Genomic DNA, 20,744 nt, shown 5'->3' with positions numbered 1-20,744 from the left:
TTCTGGAGCCTTTAGTTCTTTAGTTGGAGAAGGATGCCTGATAGTCAATTTTCCCAAAATGCAGTCTTGATATGGAACAATATCCATTCCTGATGGTAGTGTCATGGTGTTTGAGTGTGTTGGGACTTCTGCTGCTGCAGGTGATTGGTTGATAATAATTGGCCAGAGATTTCATTGAGCAAGCTTGATTGAAGTCCCCAGCGATGAATTGAAAGGCATCAGGGTAGGCTGTTACATAATCACAGCACTCAATACATTGACTGCTTGCTTAACATCTGTCATTGGTGTTATGTAAACTGCAGTCAGGATATGCAGGAGAACCATAAGATATAAGAGCAGAATTAGGCCATTTGGCCTATCAAGGCTACTCTGCCACTTTGTCATGACTGATCCAACTTTCTTGGTTAGTAGAACATATGACACTTAATTATGAGATGTTTTAGGTCAGGAGAACAAGAGTGCGAACAAAACCATTACATTCATGCATCACAAAGAGCTTATCATGAAATACAGACCCCCCAAATTTTTCCCTCTTCAAATCAGCAGTTCAGTCCATCTGGTGGATCAAGAGCCCTCGAATCTGACTGCCATATGTGTCTTGCCCAAAATGAGCCACGTCTCCATGAAACAGAGGATGCAGCAGTCCCTCATTTCCCTCAGATACAGCAATCTTGCCCTTATGTCATCTGTCCTGTTCTCCTGTGTCTGTCCATTTGCTAACAAGTTATTGGATAGAGGAAGTTTTACACCATACCATTTTAGACTGACTCGGAGTTTTTCCCTCCTCCCTCTCTTCTGGCCATGGTGATGGAACTTTGTCTGCTTTAAGGTGACATTCTTCCATTTCTGAGAGTCAAGTCCGTCAAGTCTTTCAGGATATTGTAAAATCGCTAGTTTGTTTAGACAGTTCAAAAGTACATTACTTAAAGGGAAATTACAGGCTACAGATTGCAGAAATAGTAGCTTAGGAGAAGTATTTCTAGAAGTTTTGTGAGTTACCCACAAAAAATTGCCATGTATTTTCAGTGCCATTTTGAACAGGGCAGAAATTACTAACATGAGGAGACATAATATTAAGATGATTGGAGTGGTAAGTTGTTTTTTATACAGAGAATGGTGAGTGTCTGGGTGGCTGACAGACCTGGTGGTGGAGGTACATTAGGGACATTTAAAACTTTTAGATAGGCACAAGGATGAAGAAAAATGGAGTACCATGTGAGATAAAAGGGTTAGACTGATCTCAGAGTAGGTTAAAAGGTCTTACACCATTGTGGGCCAAACGAACTTACTATTGTGTAATGAGGACCTAACCTGATCCCAACATATCAACGCAGCTATAAAGAAGACAAAACAGCGACTATACTTCATTAGGAGTTTGAAGAGATTTGATATGTCAACGAAAACACTCAAAAACTTCTATAGATGTACCGTGAAGAGCATTCTGACAGCCTGCATCACTGTCTGGTATGGGGGGGCGGTCTACTTCACAGGACTGAAAGAAGCTGCAGAGGGTTGTAAATCTAGTCGGCTCCATCTTAGGTATTAGCCTACAAAGTACCCAGGACACCTTCTCAGTGGCTCAGAAAGGCAGCGTCCATTATTAAGGACCTCCAGCACCCAAGGAATTCCCTTTTCTCACTGTTACCATCAGGTAGGAGGCACACACTCAGCGATTCAGGAACAGCTTCTTCCCCTCTGCTATCTGATTCCTAAATGGGCATTGAACCCAAGAGTACTAGCACACTTTTTTAATAGATACTATTTCTGTTTTTGCATGATTTTTAATCTATTCAATATACATATACTGTAATTGATTGATTGATTGATTGATTTCTTCTTCCTCTTCTTCTATATTATGCATTGAGCTGTTCCTGCTAAGTTAACAAATTTCACAACACATAGAAACATGGAAACATAGAAAATAGGTACAGGATTAGGCCATTCGGCCCCTCGAGCCTGCACCGCCATTCAGTATGATCATGGCTGATCATCCAACTCAGAACCCTATACCTACCTTCTCTCCATACCCCCTGATCCCTTTAGACACAAGGGCCATACCTAACTCCCTCTTAAATATAGCCAATGAATTGGCCTCAACTGTTTCCTGCGGCAGAGAATTCCACAGATTCACCACTCTCTGTGTGAAGAAGTTTTTCCTCATCTCGGTCCTAAAAGGCTTCCCCTTTATCCTTAAACTGTGACCCCTCATTCTGGAGTTCCCCAACATCGGGAACAATCTTCCTGCATCTAGCCTGTCCAATCCCTTTAGAATTTTATACGTTTCAATAAGATCCCCCCTCAATCTTCTAAATTCCAGCAAGTATAAGCCTAGTCGATCCAGTCTTTCATCATATGAAAGTCCTGCCATCCCAGGAATCAATCTGGTGAACCTTCTTTGTACTCCCTCTATGGCAAGAATGTCTCTCCTCAGATTAGGGGACCAAAACTGCACACGATACTCCAGGTGTGGTCTCACCAAGGCCTTGTACAACTGCAGTAGTACCTCCCTGCTCCTGTACTCAAATCCTCTTGCTATGAATGCCAGCATACCATTGGCCTTTTTCACCGCCTGCTGTACCTGCATGCCCACTTTCAATGACTGGTGTACAATGACACCCAGGTCTCATTGCACCTCCCCTTTTCCTAATCGGTCACCATTCAGATAATAATCTGTTTTCCTGTTTTTGCCACCAAAGTGGATAACCTCACATTTATCCACATTAAATTGCATCTGCCATGAATTTGCCCATTCACCTATCCAAGTCATCCTGCATCCTCTCAGCATCCTCCTCATAGCTAACACTGCCGCCCAGCATCGTGTCATCCGCAAACTTGGAGATGCTGCATTTAATTCCCTCGTGTAAGTCATTAATATATATTGTAAACAACTAGGGTCCCAGCAATGAGTCTTGCGGTACCCCACTAGTCACTGCCTGCCATTCTGAAAAGGTCCCGTTTATTCCCACTCTTTGCTTCCTGTCTGCCAACCAATTCTCTATCCACATCAATACCTTACCCCCAATAGCGTGTGCTTTAAGTTTGCACACTAATCTCCTGTGTGGGACCTTGTCAAAAACCTTTTGAAAATCCAAGTACACCACATCCACTGGTTCTCCCCTATCCACTCTACTAGTTACATCCTCAAAAAATTCTATGAGATTCGTCAGACATGATTTTCCTTTCACAAATCCATGCTGACTTTGTCCGATGACTTCACCGCCGGTGCTAATAAACTGAAATCTGATTCTGCTTTATTTTCTGTGTTCATAGATGCTATTCAGTCCACTGAGTTCCTCCAGCAGACCGTTGCATGAGAAATTTCACATTTCTCAGGATGTGAAAGGAGAACACGACGGAGTGTATGCTGACTCTCAGAGCAATCTCATCAATCCCATTCTCTCAATTATTTTTCCATAAACTCACAAGCCCTTCAATTTCCCTTAAAACCCCCTGTCACTGACCTCCACAAGGGACAATTTATAGGGGTCAATCAACCGAACAATTGGCACTTGTTTGGGATTGGTGATAAAGCCAGTGCCCCCAAGGGAAACTGATTCTGTCACATGCAAACTCCACAAAGAGGCCAGGATCAAACCCAGCTCCTGGAGTTGGAGGCAGCAACACTAACCGCTGAACCACCAAGCTTCATGTTTCACAAAGCGACATCTTAATGGAAAACATGGAAAGGATGTGAGAAGTTGGTAGGAGCGCGGATAAATTTTGTGCTCCTACTTCATTAAACATTTCAATCCTTAGTATCTGTTAAGTTAAATAAGCATTGCTTTACTGTACATTTGGGCACAGTGATAAGCAATAGACTAGTGCATTGCTATTGCTTTCACACATCCTGAGGTATTTTTCTTTGATGGTGACATTGATAATAGGAAGTAACAGCATTGTAACTTATAATATGCTCGTAACTCAAATCAAATTTATGTTTAAATCCAAAAGATATAATTTCTTGTGAGATAAATAAAACATATGCTGAAGATTTGTGGAGGATGATTTATGACCCATCAGTCAGGCCTTTGTTGGACTCTCTCTCTCTCTGGGTTATAAATCCAGAGTTTCTAAGAGTTTATTCTTTAGTATTGCATTTATGCCAAACATTTTATCATTACTCATCTTATGTGCAGTAGGATTCATCCTTTCCTCCAAATTAAATCCTGCACTATATTGCCTGATGGAGCCTTGATAGTCATTTCCAGATCTCTTTTACCAAGGCAATTTGAGCTCATTTATTTCAGTAAAGCAACACCGGGAATATATCATTATCAGTACAATACTCTGGATTGTAGTCTATTAAATTGTTTCAAATTTGCTGAAATCAATCTTTCCTGTATTCATCTCACAGTACCACTTAAAAGCAAGGAGTGTACTGCTGTCTGAACATTTTTAATTTCTGTGGCAATGCATTAATGAAAGGAGAAATCTCACATGAACTAAACAACAGCCCAAAGGTTTGAAAACATCTGTAAAACAAAATTAGAGAACAGGGAAGCAATGAGAACAAAACAAGTGAAATATGTGCAGTGGCGTTTATCTTTTGTCTTCTCCACAGTTCTCATGTATTGAATCTGTAAAAAAGTCGTTACAATAAGATTTTCACTGTTATCTTAATGCAGAGAAAATCACTTGGCAACACAGAGGCTTGGAGAGCTTAGAAGTACTCTATAGAGTATATTTCCACTTGAGGAAATGTATAGCCCATTTCACATATATTTTCAAGGATAATAAGATAATCTTTTAATTTATTTCCTTAATAATAAGCATCATAATAGTTTTCAATATACTACACAGAGCAATCAATTTTTCTGTTATATCATGTGGCAACACTTTTATCTATCTTTATTTGTTCACTTTCCTTTAATAGCAGTCAATTTCAAAATTTGAAAGGTGAATCCCATAATTCCCGGAGACACTTCATAAATTGTATTACAAGGTAAAAATCAAACTTTTGCTGAAGTTAGTAATCAGAAATAGAGTCATACCATAGAACACCATAGCACAGAAACAGGTCACCTAGTCCATGCCAAACTGTTATCCTGGCTAGTTGCATCAACCCATATCTGGACAAGAGCCTTCCATACCCTTCCCATCTATATATCTATTCAAACTTCTCTTAAATTTTGCATCCACCACTCCCACTGGTAGCTCATTCACACTTGCACTAAGCTCTAAATAAAGCAGTTCTGCCACAGGTTCCTTGGAAATATCTCACCTTAATCTGTGACCTCTAATTCTAGTCTCACCCAACTTCAGTGGAAAAACTCTGCTTCCTTTCACCCAATCTATACCCTTGTAGTTTGCATATTACTACCAAATAATAATTCGAAGAAGGAGTCTGAGAGTCTGAGTGGGAGTGCCGAAAAAGAGATTTTTGAAATTTTCGTTATTTTTTTTTCTCCAACGGCTTTCTGAGAGGCGGGACTGCGCAGGCGTGTGACGTCGGGCAGTGCAGCGCGGCAGATTTAAAAGGGCAGACATCCTGCTTCGGATTTGATTCGAAGAAGGAGTCTGAGAGTCTGAGTGGGAGTGCCGAAAAAGAGATTTTTGAAATTTTCGTTATTTTTTTTTCTCCAACGGCTTTCTGAGAGGCGGGACTGCGCAGGCGTGTGACGTCGGGCAGTGCAGCGCGGCAGATTTAAAAGGGCAGACATCCTGCTTCGGATTTGATTCGAAGAAGGAGTCTGAGAGTCTGAGTGGGAGTGCCGAAAAAGAGATTTTTGAAATTTTCGTTATTTTTTTTTCTCCAACGGCTTTCTGAGAGGCGGGACTGCGCAGGCGTGTGACGTCGGGCAGTGCAGCGCGGCAGATTTAAAAGGGCAGACATCCTGCTTCGGATTTGATTCGAAGAAGGAGTCTGAGAGTCTGAGTGGGAGTGCCGAAAAAGAGATTTTTGAAATTTTCGTTATTTTTTTTTCTCCAACGGCTTTCTGAGAGGCGGGACTGCGCAGGCGTGTGACGTCGGGCAGTGCAGCGCGGCAGATTTAAAAGGGCAGACATCCTGCTTCGGATTTGATTCGAAGAAGGAGTCTGAGAGTCTGAGTGGGAGTGCCGAAAAAGAGATTTTTGAAATTTTCGTTATTTTTTTTTCTCCAACGGCTTTCTGAGAGGCGGGACTGCGCAGGCGTGTGACGTCGGGCAGTGCAGCGCGGCAGATTTAAAAGGAACAGAGCCTCATAGAGCGGGCAGCGTAGTTTGCGGGCGGCGGAGTGAGCCGGGAGCAGAGTGAAGACTTAAGGGCTTCGGCTCACCGGGCTTAGGCGGAAGCGGGTGAGGCGAGGAAGGTTTGACATTCATTTTCTGTTGCTATTTGAGGAGAGGGGCATTATGACTGTGAGGGCAGTTTGCTGTTCTCGGTGTCGGATGTGGGAGGCCCTGGAGTCTCCAAGCCTCCCGGACGTCTACATCTGCGCCAAGTGCATCGAGATGCAGCTCCTAAGGGACCGCGTTACGGAACTGGAGCTGCAGCTCGATGACCTTCGTCTGGTCAGGGAGAGTGAGGAGGTGATAGAGAGGAGTGGAAGGCAGGTGGTCACGCCGGGGCCACGGGAGGCAGACAAGTGGGTCACGGTTAGGAGGGGGAAGGGGAAAAGGAAGGTGATGGGGAGTACCCCGGCGGCTGTGCCCCTTAACAACAGGTACTCCTGTTTGAGTACTGTTGGGGGGGACAGCTTACCCGGGGGAAGCGACAGTGGCCCTGCCTCCGGCACAGAGTCTGGCCCTGTAGCTCAGAAGGGTAGGGCAAGGAAGAGGAGGGCAGTTGTGATAGGGGACTCGATAGTAAGGGGGTCAGATAGGCGATTCTGTGGACGCAGTCCAGAGACTCGGATGGTAGTTTGCCTCCCTGGTGCCAGGGTCCGGGATATTTCTGATCGTGTCCAAGATATCCTGAAGTGGGAGGGTGAAGAGCCAGAGGTCCTGGTACATATAGGTACCAATGACATAGGTAGGAAAAGGGATGAGGTCCTGAAAGAAGAATATAGGGAGCTAGGAAGGGAGTTGAGAAAAAGGACCGCAAAGGTAGTAATCTCGGGATTACTGCCTGTGCCACGCGACAGTGAGAGTAGGAATGCGATGAGGTGGAGGATAAATGCGTGGCTGAGGGATTGGAGCAGGGGGCAGGGATTCAAGTTTTTGGATCATTGGGACCTCTTTTGGCGCAGGTGTGACCTGTACAAAAAGGACGGGTTACACTTAAATCCTCGGGGGACCAATATCCTGGCAGGGAGATTAGCGGGGGCTACTGAGGTGACTTTAAACTAGAATGGTTGGGGGGTGGGAATCAAATTAAAGCGGCTAGGTGTGAGGAGGTTAGTTCACAACAGAGGGATGGGAACCAGTGCAGAGAGACAGAGGGGTGTAAAGTGAGCGTAGAAGCAAAAAGTACAAAGGGGAAAAGTAAAAGTGGCAGGCCGACAAATCCAGGGCAAGCATTAAAAAGGGCTAAGAGAGTTGTAAAAGAGTGCCTGAAGGCTTTATGTGTCAATGCAAGGAGTATTCGTAATAAGGTGGATGAATTGAAAGTGCAGATTGTTATTAATGATTATGATATAGTTGGGATCACAGAGACATGGCTCCAGGGTGACCAGGGATGGGAGCTCAACGTTCAGGGATATTCAATATTCAGGAGGGATAGACACGAAGGAAGGGGAGGTGGGGTGGCGTTGCTGGTTAAAAAAGAGATTAACGCAATAGAAAGGAAGGACATAAGCCGGGAAGATGTGGAATCGATATGGGTAGAGCTGCGTAACACTAAGGGGCAGAAGACGCTGGTGGGAGTTGTGTACAGGCCACCTAACAGTAGTAGTGAGGTCGGAGATGGTATTAAACAGGAAATTAGAAATGTGTGCAGCATAAAGGAACAGCAGTTATAATGGGTGACTTCAATCTACATGTAGACTGGGTGAACCAAATTGGTAAAGGTGCTGAGGAAGAGGATTTCTTGGAATGTATGCGGGATGGTTTTTTGAACCAACATGTCGAGGAACCGACTAGAGAGCAGGCTATTCTGGACTGGGTTTTGAGCAATGAGGAAGGGTTAATTAGCGATCTTGTCGTGAGAGGCCCCTTGGGTAAGAGTGACCATAATATGGTGGAATTCTTCATTAACATGGAGAGTGACGTAGTTAATTCAGAAACAAAGGTTCTGAACTTAAAGAGGGGTAACTTTGAAGGTATGAGACATGAATTAGCTAAGATAGACTGGCAAATGACACTTCAAGGATTGACGGTGGATATGCAATGGCAGGCATTTAAAGGTTGCATGGATGAACTACAACAATTGTTCATCCCAGTTTGGCAAAAGAATAAATCAAGGAAGGTAGTGCACCCGTGGCTGACAAGAGAAATTAGGGATAGTATCAATTCCAAAGAAGTAGCATACAAATTAGCCAGAGAAAGTGGCTCACCTGAGGACTGGGAGAAATTCAGAGTTCAGCAGAGGAGGACAAAGGGCTTAATTAGGAAGGGGAAAAAAGATTATGAGAGAAAACTGGCAGAGAACATAAAAACGGACTGTAAAAGCTTTTATAGATATGTAAAAAGGAAAAGACTGATAAAGACAAATGTAGGTCCCCTGCAAACAGAAACAGGTGAATTGATTATGGGGAGCAAGGACATGGCAGACCAATTGAATAATTACTTTGGTTCTGTCTTCACTAAGGAGGACATAAATAATCTTCCAGAAATAGTAAGGGACAGAGGGTCCAGTGAGATGGAGGAACTGAGCGAAATACATGTTAGTAGGGAAGTGGTGTTAGGTAAATTGAAGGGATTGAAGGCAGATAAATCCCCAGGGCCAGATGGTCTGCATCCCAGAGTGCTTAAGGAAGTGGCCCAAGAAATAGTGGATGCATTAGTGATAATTTTTCAAAACTCGTTAGATTCTGGACTAGTTCCTGAGGATTGGAGGGTGGCTAATGTAACCCCACTTTTTAAAAAAGGAGGGAGAGAGAAACCGGGGAATTATAGGCCGGTTAGCCTAACGTCGGTGGTGGGGAAACTGCTGGAGTCAGTTATCAAGGATGTGATAACAGCACATTTGGAAAGCGGTGAAATGATCGGACAAAGTCAGCATGGATTTGTGAAAGGAAAATCATGTCTGACGAATCTCATAGAATTTTTTGAGGATGTAACTAGTAGAGTGGATAGGGGAGAACCAGTGGATGTGGTATATTTGGATTTTCAAAAGGCTTTTGACAAGGTCCCACATAGGAGATTAGTGTGCAAACTTAAAGCACACGGTATTGGGGGTAAGGTATTGGTGTGGGTGGAGAATTGGTTAGCAGACAGGAAGCAAAGAGTGGGAATAAACGGGACCTTTTCAGAATGGCAGGCGGTGACTAGTGGGGTACCGCAAGGCTCAGTGCTGGGACCCCAGTTGTTTACAATATATATTAATGACTTGGATGAGGGAATTAAATGCAGCATCTCCAAGTTTGCGGATGACACGAAGCTGGGTGGCAGTGTTAGCAGTGAGGAGGATGCTAAGAGGATGCAGGGTGACTTGGATAGGTTGGGTGAGTGGGCAAACTCATGGCAGATGCAATTTAATGTGGATAAATGTGAAGTTATCCACTTTGGTGGCAAAAATAGGAAAACAGATTATTATCTGAATGGTGGCCGATTAGGAAAAGGGGAGGTGCAACGAGACCTGGGTGTCATTATACACCAGTCATTGAAAGTGGGCATGCAGGTACAGCAGGCGGTGAAAAAGGCGAACGGTATGCTGGCATTTATAGCGAGAGGATTCGAGTACAGGAGCAGGGAGGTACTACTGCAGTTGTACAAGGCCTTGGTGAGACCACACCTGGAGTATTGTGTGCAGTTTTGGTCCCCTAATCTGAGGAAAGACATCTTTGCCATAGAGGGAGTACAAAGAAGGTTCACCAGATTGATTCCTGGGATGGCAGGTCTTTCATATGAAGAAAGACTGGATGAACTGGGCTTGTACTCGTTGGAATTTAGAAGATTGAGGGGGGATCTGATTGAAACGTATAAGATCCTAAAGGGATTGGACAGGCTAGATGCAGGAAGATTGTTCCCGATGTTGGGGAGGTCTAGAACGAGGGGTCACAGTTTGAGGATAGAGGGGAAGCCTTTTAGGACCGAGGTTAGGAAAAACTTCTTCACACAGAGAGTGGTGAATCTGTGGAATTCTCTGCCACAGCAAACTGTTGAGGCCAGTTCATTAGCTATGTTTAAAAGGAAGTTAGATATGGCCCTTGTGGCTACAGGGGTCAGGGGGTATGGAGGGAAGGCTGGGTTCTGAGTTGGATGATCAGCCATGATCATAATAAATGGCGGTGCAGGCTCGAAGGGCCGAATGGCCTACTCCTGCACCTATTTTCTATGTTTCTATGTTTCTAAATCTTCCCTCATTCTCCTATGCTTCAGGGCAAACCTTATTCAGACATTCCCTCTAACTCAAATCCTCAAGTCCGAGCAATATCCTTGTAAATTTTCACTGTACTCTTCAATTTTATTGGTATCTTTCCTGTATTATGGCAACCAGAAGACCACACCATACTCCAAATTTGGCTTCAACAATGTCTTATGGAACTTCAACACCGCATCCCAACTCCTGAACTCAGTGCATTGGTTCTTGAAAGCCAATATGCCAAAATGTCTCTTTATGACCCTATCTACCTGTGATACCACATTCAAGGAACTATGAATCTGTATTCTCAGATCCCTTTATTCTACTGCATTCCCCATTACCCTACCATTCACTGTGTAAATCCTACCCTGGTTTGTCCCCCAAAATACAACTCACACTTGTCTGCATTTATTTACATCTGCCATTTTTTAGCCTATTTTTCCAGTTGGTCCAGATCCTACTGCAAGCTTTGAAAGCCTTCCTCACTGCCCATTACACCTCAAATGTTGGTGCCATCCACGAATGTCTGATAAAGTTTATCACATCATCATCCAAATCAGTAATATAGGTGACAAACTACAATAGGCCCAGCACCAGTCCCTGCAGTACATCACTAGTCAGAGGCCTTGGAACAGAGGGGGAGCCATCCACTACCAGTTTCTACTTTCTCCTGCAAAGCCAATGTTGAATCCAGTCTACTGTGTCATCCTGATTACTAAAAAAAGCGAACCTTCTTGAGTGGCTTCCCATGTGGAAATTTGTCATTGCCTTGTCACAGACAAGATCCACTGCTTTTCGTTCATCAACTCTCTTAGTAACCTCTTCAAAAAAACTCTATACCATTGGTTATACATGACTTATCACAAACATAGCCATGTTGACTATCTCTAATCAGGCCCTGTCTATCCAATTACTTCTATATCCTGCCCCTTAGAATACCTTGCAATAATTTACCCACTACTAACGTCAAGCTCAACGGTCTATAATTTCCCAGCTTATTCTTAGAGTAGTGGAACAACATTAGCTGTCTTCCAATCCTCCAGCTCCTTACACATGGGTAAGGGCATTTAAAACACCTCTACTAGAGTCTCTTCAGTTTCTGCACTGGCCTTCCATGACGTCCAACAGAACACATTGTCAGGACGTGGGGACTTATCCACCCTAATTTGCCTCAAAATAGCAGTGCCTTCTCCACTACAATCCAGATAAGGTCTATAACCTCACTACTATTTTCCCTCTGTTCTATAGACTCTGTGTCCATCTTCTGAATATATACAGATGCAAAAATCCATTTATGACACCCCCCTCCATCTCTTTTAGCTCTACACATAGATGACCATGCCGATCTTCAAGTAAACCAGTTTTGTAACTTGCTTTCCTGTTGCTCCGAATGTAACTGTGGAAGCACTTGGTACTTTCCTACACCTTCATGCCTTCTTTTAGCCTTCCTGATTTACTTCTTAAGCGTACTTGCATTTTGAATACTTCTCAAGTGCCTCATTCATTCCTTTCTGCCTATACCTGATGTGCACCTCCTTCTTCTTATTACCCAGGGCCTTAATATCTCTCAAAAACCAAAGTTCCCTTAACCTGTAAGAGTTACTTTCTATTCCAATAGTGTCGTACAAACTCTACACTCTCAATATTTCACTTTTGAAGGCTTCCCACATACTAAGCATCCCTTTGCCAGAAAACAACCTGTCCCAACCCACACCTGCCAGATCTTTTCTGACACCATTAAAATTGGCCTTTCTCCAATTTAGAATCTCAACCCAAATACCAGGCATGTCCTCCTCCGTAGTCATCTTGAAAATAATAGAATTATGATCACTAGATCCAAAATGTTCTCCTATGTACACTTCTTATACCTGCTTCTTTTGTTCCCTAACAGGAGCTCTAGTATTGCACTCTCTCTAGTTGGGATCTCTAATATTGATTAATGAAACTTTCCTGAACACATCTGACAAACTTTATCCCCTCCAGTCCTTTTAGTGTATAGGTTGACAAGTCAATATGTGGAAAGTTAAAATCACCTACTTTCACAACCTTAACAAACTGAAAAAGAAAATAGTGGAAACATTCAATGGATGTGACAGCTCCTACGGAGTGAGAGGAAGTGAATTAACACAAGTTTAACGAGTTTTCATCAGAACGAAGAGTAATTGGAGATAAACAGTTTTAAAGGGTGGAAAGGCAAAAGAGAAGGTGAACCTCATGAGTAGAAGAAATTTGATAGCATGTTAACAAAGGTCCATGGCAGGTGAAATGCTGAACAATTAATCAGAAACATTTAGAAGGAATGTGAAATCGAAAATAAAAATCTGAAAATGCTCATAATCTAATATTGTTAACTCTATCAAGGCAGAGATGAGGTGTTGCCCTTCAAGATTTGGGTCGTCTTCATTAGAAAAAAGTACAGCAGATGGAGATCAGAGTGGAAGATATGAAATTCTGCGCTTGAGATTTGTATGTCTCTGTTTTATTTTATTCAGTCAAGAAACGTGGGTCAAGCGTGGGCTCAATCCTATTTGCCGAGGATGGCTCGGTAGCATAGCCATTAGTATGTTGCTATACAGTCACTGATTAGGGTCAATTCTTGATGCTTCCTGTAAGGAATTTGTAGGTTCTCCCAATGACCACGTGGGTTTCCTCTGGGTGCTCTGGTTTCCTCCCGCGTCCTAAAGATGTAGGGGTCAGGGTTAGAGAGTTATCGGCATGCTATGTTGACACTTGTGGCTGCCCAGCACAATCCTTGCTGATTTGATTTGATGCAAGTGATGCATGCCACTGTATGTCTCGATGTTTTGCTGTACAAGTGACAAATAAAGTTAACACCCTTGCCCGTGAGAAGGTGGTGCTGAGCTGCTTCCTGAACAACTGCAGTCGTTGGAGTGTGTCACCAGCAACAATGAGACGGCCTACCAAGAGCAGGTGGAAGGGCTCAAGGCCTGGTGCCAGGCGAATAACCTCTTCCACAATGTCAACAAGACAAGGGACATGGTTATTGATTTCAGGAGAACTCACACCCCTCTTCACCTTGTCAGTGCAGCTGTGGAAACTGCGAGCAGTTTCAAACCCCTGGGAGTAAACATCTCGAACAACCTCTCATGGTCCCAGAACTCACTCCACACAATTGGGAAAGCTCATCAATGCTCCTATTTTCTGAGGAGGCTGAAGGGAGCTGGACCATGCACATCAATACTCATGTCACTCTGCAGATGTGCAGTAGAGAGCATCCGAACATGCTGCTTCACTGCACGGTATGGAAACTGCACCGTGGTGGACAGGAAGGCTCTGCAACGGGTAATTACATCTACCCAACGCATCAGCCGGCACCAGCTTACCCACCATCAAGAACATATATACAGAAAGGCGTCACAAGAGTGCCAGTAAGATAATGAAGATCCCACTCACTCTGCTCATGTACTGTTTGTCCCACTCCCACCAGAGACAAGGCTACATTGCATCTACGCCAGGATACCAGAGACAAAAACTGTTTCTTTCCTCAAGAAGTAAGGCTGATCAACACCTCCACCCACTAACCCACCCTTCCACACCTCCCACCACCACAGCTTTATTATTTCCTGTCAATCACTTTATGTACGGGCACTCCTGTGCTTAGCGTCACTTTATGGGCACACAATCAATCTATGTATATAAGCTATCCTATGTATTTATATTTATTGTATTGTTTATCTTATTGTGTTTTTTTTTGGTGCTGAATCAGATCTGGAGTAACAACTATTTCACCCTCCTTTACACTTGTGTACTGGAAATGACACGAAACATTAAACAAACAAGGAACAAGCGTTCCCACTATGCTATTAAGGGATGAGTTCCAATATTTTGATCCAATGACAAGGAAGGAATGGCAATATATTTCCAAGCAAGTATGCAGTGTGACTTGGAAGACAAATTTTCCTTGTCCTTCTACCTGATAGAGGTCATGGATTTGGAAGGAACTGAATATTAAAAAGGAAGATTAAAGCTTTCCAAATGCATATACAAATGGGGTTTGAATTTCACCTGAGACACAAGAGACTTCAGATGCTGGAATTTGGAACAGAAGAGAAACAATAGACAATAGACAATAGGTGCAGAAGTAGACCATTCAGCCCTTCGAGCCTGCACCGCCATTCTGAGATCATGGCTGATCATCTACTATCAATACCCGGTTCCTGCCTTGTCCCCATAACCCTTGATTCCCCTATCCATAATATACCTATCTAGCTCCTTCTTGAAAGCATCCAGAGAATTGGCCTCCACTGCCTTCTGAGGCAGCGCGTTCCACACCTCCACAACTCTCTGGGAGAAGAAGTTCCTCCTCAACTCTGTCCTAAATGACCTAACCCTTATTCTTAAACCATGCCCTCTGGTACTGGACTCTCCCAGCATCTGGAACATATTTCCTGCCTCTATCTTGTCCAATCCCTTAACAATCTTATATGTCTCAATCAGATCCCCCCTCAATCTCCTTAATTCCAGCGTGTACAAGCCCAGTCTCTCTAACCTCTCTGCATAAGACAGTCCGGACATCCCAGGAATTAACCTAGTGAACCTACGCTGCACCTCCTCCACAGCCAGGATGGCCTTCCTTAACCCTGGAGACCAAAACAGTCAGAGGAACTCAGCAGGTTAAGCTGTACCTGTGATGTCAAAGGGATGGCTGACATTTTGGGTTGAGACCCTGCACTTGAACACTTCTCCAATATGGTTTCGTACTTCTCTTCTAGTATAGGTGCTGAAGCAAGCATAGAAGCCATTTTGAAATGCTGTAATTAAATAAAAAGCGGAAACAGTGAACTGATTGATACCTGTCCTGATGTAGCCCATTGTCATCCAACAGGGCTATGTTGGAATAATTTAATATATGGAAATTCATGAAAATGTCTGTCCCAAGACTTTTAGTGGTAAACTTTAACATGTCCTGTAATGAAGCATATCTGTGCACAATAAGAAAAAAAATAGCTGCAAGTTTTCCTGAACAGATTAACAACTCGAGGCATCCGTCCTTAGGTTTCTTTTTGGTGTATTTTACTGTTGCGTAGCCATGACTTGGGAATTTTCTTCAGGTGTTTGACATATTTTGCATTGTTTCTCAGCCCACAGTTATTTATCATGGTTTTGACTCTGATCACTACTTCCCATTTGTAAACATGCTGTCTACTCCAATGTTAGGCAGAAGGCACAAATGCCACCCATGTTTATCAGGATCAAGATTCGGATTAACCCTGCCTAAGGTTAGCCAGCTTATCCTTCATTCTGAAAAGCTGAAAAAAAATGGAAATTTTGCCATAACTTTCACCATGAACTCTCTAAAGAATGCTTTCTCTCACAGCTATCAACTTGTCAGAGTTGATGTTCCTTGCTGCTGCCTTTATATTTATGAAAATATTCCCTCATCCATGGGCTGTCAACGATCAGCATTTTCCACAATCTGCATTTTAAATAAATCTGCATTTCAAATCCAGATCTTCTATGTCTTTTCCCAATATGTCATTCAGCAACACTCATTAGGTACCTCTTCTTACTTGCAACAGCTCTCTGGCACATAACTACTTTTAAAGCTTGCCAAATATGTTGGTGTCATTCACAATCACTTCAGTTTGCTACGTTTTTGGCTGTAGCGTGCGTGCCTTCCTGGAACATGTTTGACATTGTCCCAAGCTTGTGGTTTTTGCAGGAGGCAGGAAGGCACCTGCGGGAGGCAGGCAACGGAAATTGATTGAACGCCAAATGAAGTATAAAATTACTGTGTTTGGAGTTGTATCAACATGAAAAGAGCAGTTTAAAAAATACCATGGGCTTCATGTTTGGGGATGTCTTTGCTATTGATGTGTTTTCCAAAGTCTGTACATGTCACTGCATGGGATGAAACAAGACAAACAAAAGCATGATCTGCAAGATTATAGTGCTTCCGCCAGCTGGAGAGTTTAGAAAACAAGGCAAAAGAACAACCAAACAGAACAAAGGAAACTTTTATGAACCGAGCTGTAAACCCTGGGAATTCACTACCTTACGGGGCTTTGGATCCTCTGTCAATGAATAAATTCAAAGCAGAGAATCTTGAATATGGAAGGAACAGAAATGGGACTGATTGGCGAAGAGAGACTGAGTTATCAGAGCCAGTCCTGCTGACTCATGGTTCAAGGGATCAAGAGGTCATTCCTGCTCCTGTTTCATACGTTCTTCTGCACCTTCAACAAATGGTTAGGGTTTGAAATGTGCTGCAGGAAAGTGAATTGTATTGAGCAACACACATAAAAATTGCTGGTGAACGCAGCAGGCCAGGCAGCATCTATAGGAAGGGGAAGGAGAAAAAGGAGAGAGAGAGAGAGAAAAATTAATAATAATAAATAAATAAATAATGGGTGGTATACAAAGGGGAGATGGGGCATTAACAGAAGTTAGAGAAGTCAATGTTCATGCCATCAGGTTAGAGGCTACGCAGATGGAATATAAGGTGTTGTTCCTCCAGCCTGAGTGCGGCTTCATCTTGACAGTAGAGGAGGCCATGGATAGACATACCAGATGGGAATGGGACGTGGAATTAAAATGTGTGGTCACTGGGAAATGCTGCTTTCTCTGGCGGACAGAGCATAGGTGTTCAGCGAAACGGTCTTCCAGCCTGCGTTGGGTCTCGCCAATATATAGAAGGCCGCATTGGAAGCACCGGATGCAGTATATCACCCCAGCCGACTCACAGGTGAAGTGTCACCTCACCTGGGGCCCTGAATGGTGGTGAGGGAGCCTCTGAGCTTCCCCCCTCCCCCTTTCTTTCTCCCTAGGCCTTCCATCCCACGATCCTCTCATATCCCTTTTGCCAATCAACTTTCGAGCTCTTACCTCCATCCCTCCCCCTCCTGTCTTCTCCTATCATTTCGGATCTCCCCCTCCCCCTCCCACTTTCAAATCTCTTACTATCTCTTCTTTCAATTAGTCCTGATGAAGGGTCTCGGCCCGAAACGTCAACTGTACCTCTTCCTATAGATGCTGCCTGGCCTGCTGCATTCACCAGCAATTTTTATGTGTGTTGCTTGAAATTCCAGCATCTGCAGATTTCCTTGTGTTTAAATTGTATTGAATTGCCTTTATTACTTATATCCTTCATAAACATGAGGAGTAAAAATCTTTATGTTATCTCTCCGTCTAAATGTGCAATGTGCAATCATAGTAATTTATAATAAATAGTATGTACAACAGGACAGTCAATATAACATAGAAATACAATTGTGTCAGCATGAATTAAGCAGTCTGAAGGCCTGGTGGAAGAAGCTGTCCCGGAGCCTGTTGGTCCCAGCTTTTATGCTATAGTACCGTTTCCCGGATGGTAGCAGCTGGAACAGTTTGTGGTTGGGATGACTCGGGTCCCCAATGACCCTTCCGGCCCTTTTTACACACCTGTCTTGGTAAATGTTCTGAATAGTGGAACATTCATATCTTCAGATGTGCTGGGCTGTCCGCACCACTCTCTCCAGAGTCCTGCGATCAAGGGAGGTATAGTTCCCACACCAGGCGGTGATGCAGCCAGACAGGATGCTCTCCATTGTGCCCCTTTAGAAAATTTTTAGGATTTGAGGGCCCATACCAAACTTCTTCAACCGTCTGAGGTGAAAGAGGCGGTGTTGTTCCTTTCTCACCACACAACCAGTACGTACATACCGCATGAGATCCTCGGTGATGTTTATGCCGAGGAACCTAAAGCTGTTCACCCTCTCAACCCCAGATCCATTGATTTCAATAGGCGCTAGCCTGTTTCCATTCCTCCTGTAGTCCACAACCAGCTCCTTTGTTTTTGCAAAATGTATATTGATATTGCTTCAATAGCAATTTTTAAAAAATTAGATAGATACTTTGATGAGTGGAACTTGTTGGATAACACATTGAAAGATTTGGCACAGACCTTGTGGAGAGAGTGGATTTCTTCTTTGCTCGGTGATTCTGTATTCAGAGGAGGTGGATAGATAGTGATGCCAGCAGCACAGTTTGTAGCAGCAGGAAGGGAAGCCAAGTGGACCTTGTCAGAATGTTTCTCTCTTATTTGTATCCACTTGGTGATATTGTCTAAAACATATCACCAATTTCTAGATGTGTACTAACAAAGTTCAACACCAGCTCACCACCTCCCCTCCTGTCCACCACTCTTTCTGGACTGAAAGGGTAAACCAATATCTAACACTGCAAGAACTGCGAAAACTGAATACCGCATTACATTCCGAGCTGCACTGCTTCCCACCAGCTCCTTCGTCTCCCTGTCAAACACATGGAATTGAACCAGACTCCAAAGCAATTTGGAGGCGTTTTTGTCCCGAAAGCTTCAGTTGTACAAGTTATTGGTGAAGTAGCATTAGAAAAAATGTCTGCAGTCCTGGCCATACTGTTATAGAAAAGATGGTTTTAAGCTGAAAAGAATGCAGTGTAAATTTATGAGGATTTTGCCAGGACTGAATTATAGTAAAAAGGTGGTCAGGCTAGCTCCCTTGGAACGTAGGAAAATCAGGGGCTGACCTTGTAGAAACGTTTAAGATTTTGAGAAGCACAGAAAAGGTAGATGATAACAATATTTTCCCCAGAGTAGGGGAATGCAAATCTAGGGGGCATAGTACCTGGCTGAGGGGGAATATATTTAAAAGGGACCTTAGGGGCCTTTTGATTGTGTCTATATGATTTTCCACTAGAAAAAGTCAAGATATTCAAGTTTTTAGGTGGCTGGTTTGATGAAAGACTTACTTGGAGGGTTCATATAGATAAAACAATTGGAAAGTGTGAGGAAGTTTTAAATGTTATGAGAAGTATTGCTAGATGCGACTGGGGAGCAGGGCGGGAAACTATGTACTTTATATATCTAGCTACGATTAGATCAGTTATAGATTATGGTTGTATTGCTTATGGTTCCGCTGCTACGACAGTGCTTGGAAAACTAGACACTGTGCAGTCCAAAGCACTTAGACTGTGTTGTGGAGCTTTTAGAACAACATCAGTCCCGGCATTATGTGTGGAGATGGGAGAAGTGCCTCTACATTTAAGACGAATTCAGTTGGGCCTGCAGTATTGGGCAAAACTAAATGGATTCAATCACAGCTGTCCATCAAAGTGTCTTTCTCAGGAAGTCGGAGCACCAAAGTAAAATTAAAAGATACCCATTTTTAGATTTGATTAATAACTGGGCTGTGAAATTGAAACTGACTGAGGAAGACATAGTTGACCAAATTTGCTTGCCACCCGTCCCGTTTTGGCTCTTTCCAGAACCAGAAGTAGACCTATTCCTCTTTTTTCAGCTTCAAGGAAGCAGTTCAATTTCATCAGAGTTGATCACAAATGAATATTTAAATAATAAATGGGAATCTTATCTGAAGATTTTTACTGATGGCTCAGTCAACACAGAGAGCAGTAGAGCAGGATTTGGGATGTACGTGTCTCAACTTGGAGTTAAGATTGGTCACCGGTTTTCAGATGGTGTTTCTATCTTTGCAACAGAATTATTAGCAATCCTCTGGGCCTTATGGTGGACAGAAGACTGTCGACCACGTAGGGTTATCATCTTTTCGGATTCTGCTGCTACCTTAGAGGCTGTAAAAGGGAATAAATCAAAAGCTCATCTTGACATTGTTATTGAGACTCTCTTAGTGTTGTTTAGAGTAAGGAAGATGGGTTGTGCAGTTAGATTTTCATGGATACCTGGGCATGCTGGGGTGGAGGGAAATGAAATTGTGGATGGCATTGCAAAGTCTTCCTTACAGAGCAGGCAAGTAGAAATTAGAGTTCCCCTAGGCAGAGCAGAATTGAGAAGTACGATTAAAAAAGGTATAGAGAAGAAGTGGCAGGAGGATTGGAAAAATGAATTAAGGGGCAGGCATTATTTTTCTAGTCACCCACTAGTTAAAAAGGTCTCAGACTGTTACCTTTTGAACCGTAGAGATATGGTGAAATTAACAAGACTTAGGTTGGGGCATTGTGGGTTAAACTATTACTTAAAGATAATAGGAAAACATCCTACTGAATTATGTAAACAACAGGAATTCTGCAGATGCTGGAAATTCAAGCAACATACATCAAAGTTGCTGGTGAACGCAGCAGGCCAAGCAGCATCTCTAGGAAGAGGTGCAGTCGACGTTTCAGGCCGAGACCCCTCGTCAGGACTAGTCCTGACGAAGGGTCTCGGCCTGAAACGTCGACTGCACCTCTACTGAATTATGTGACATGTTTTGCTGAGCTGTAATCGATACAAAATTGAAAGAAGCATGTTGTTCAAGAGGCTATCGGGCTTAAATTTATTTTGGTTTTCTATTAAATCTTTGCTTGGCCATCAAGAGAATCAATATCTGATTGAAGAGTTTATTATTCATTAATTCTTTTGTCC

The 20,744-nt window shown here is 43.2% G+C and overlaps 1 long non-coding RNA gene across 1 annotated transcript in view; it reads left to right on the top strand.

The window, feature by feature from the left end:
* The window catches only part of LOC134344760 (uncharacterized), a 78,119-nt gene extending 74,168 nt beyond the window's left edge, over nt 1-3,951 (top strand). The window contains exon 5 of the long non-coding RNA XR_010017512.1: nt 3,271-3,951. This is a non-coding gene — a long non-coding RNA (uncharacterized LOC134344760). The remainder of the gene's footprint in view (nt 1-3,270) is intronic.
* Nucleotides 3,952-20,744: the final 16,793 nt, after the last annotated feature.

The sequence above is a fragment of the Mobula hypostoma genome, chromosome 4, assembly GCF_963921235.1.
Source record: "Mobula hypostoma chromosome 4, sMobHyp1.1, whole genome shotgun sequence".
Taxonomy (NCBI): Eukaryota; Metazoa; Chordata; class Chondrichthyes; order Myliobatiformes; family Myliobatidae; genus Mobula; species Mobula hypostoma.
This window is presented reverse-complemented; position numbering and strand designations above follow the sequence as displayed.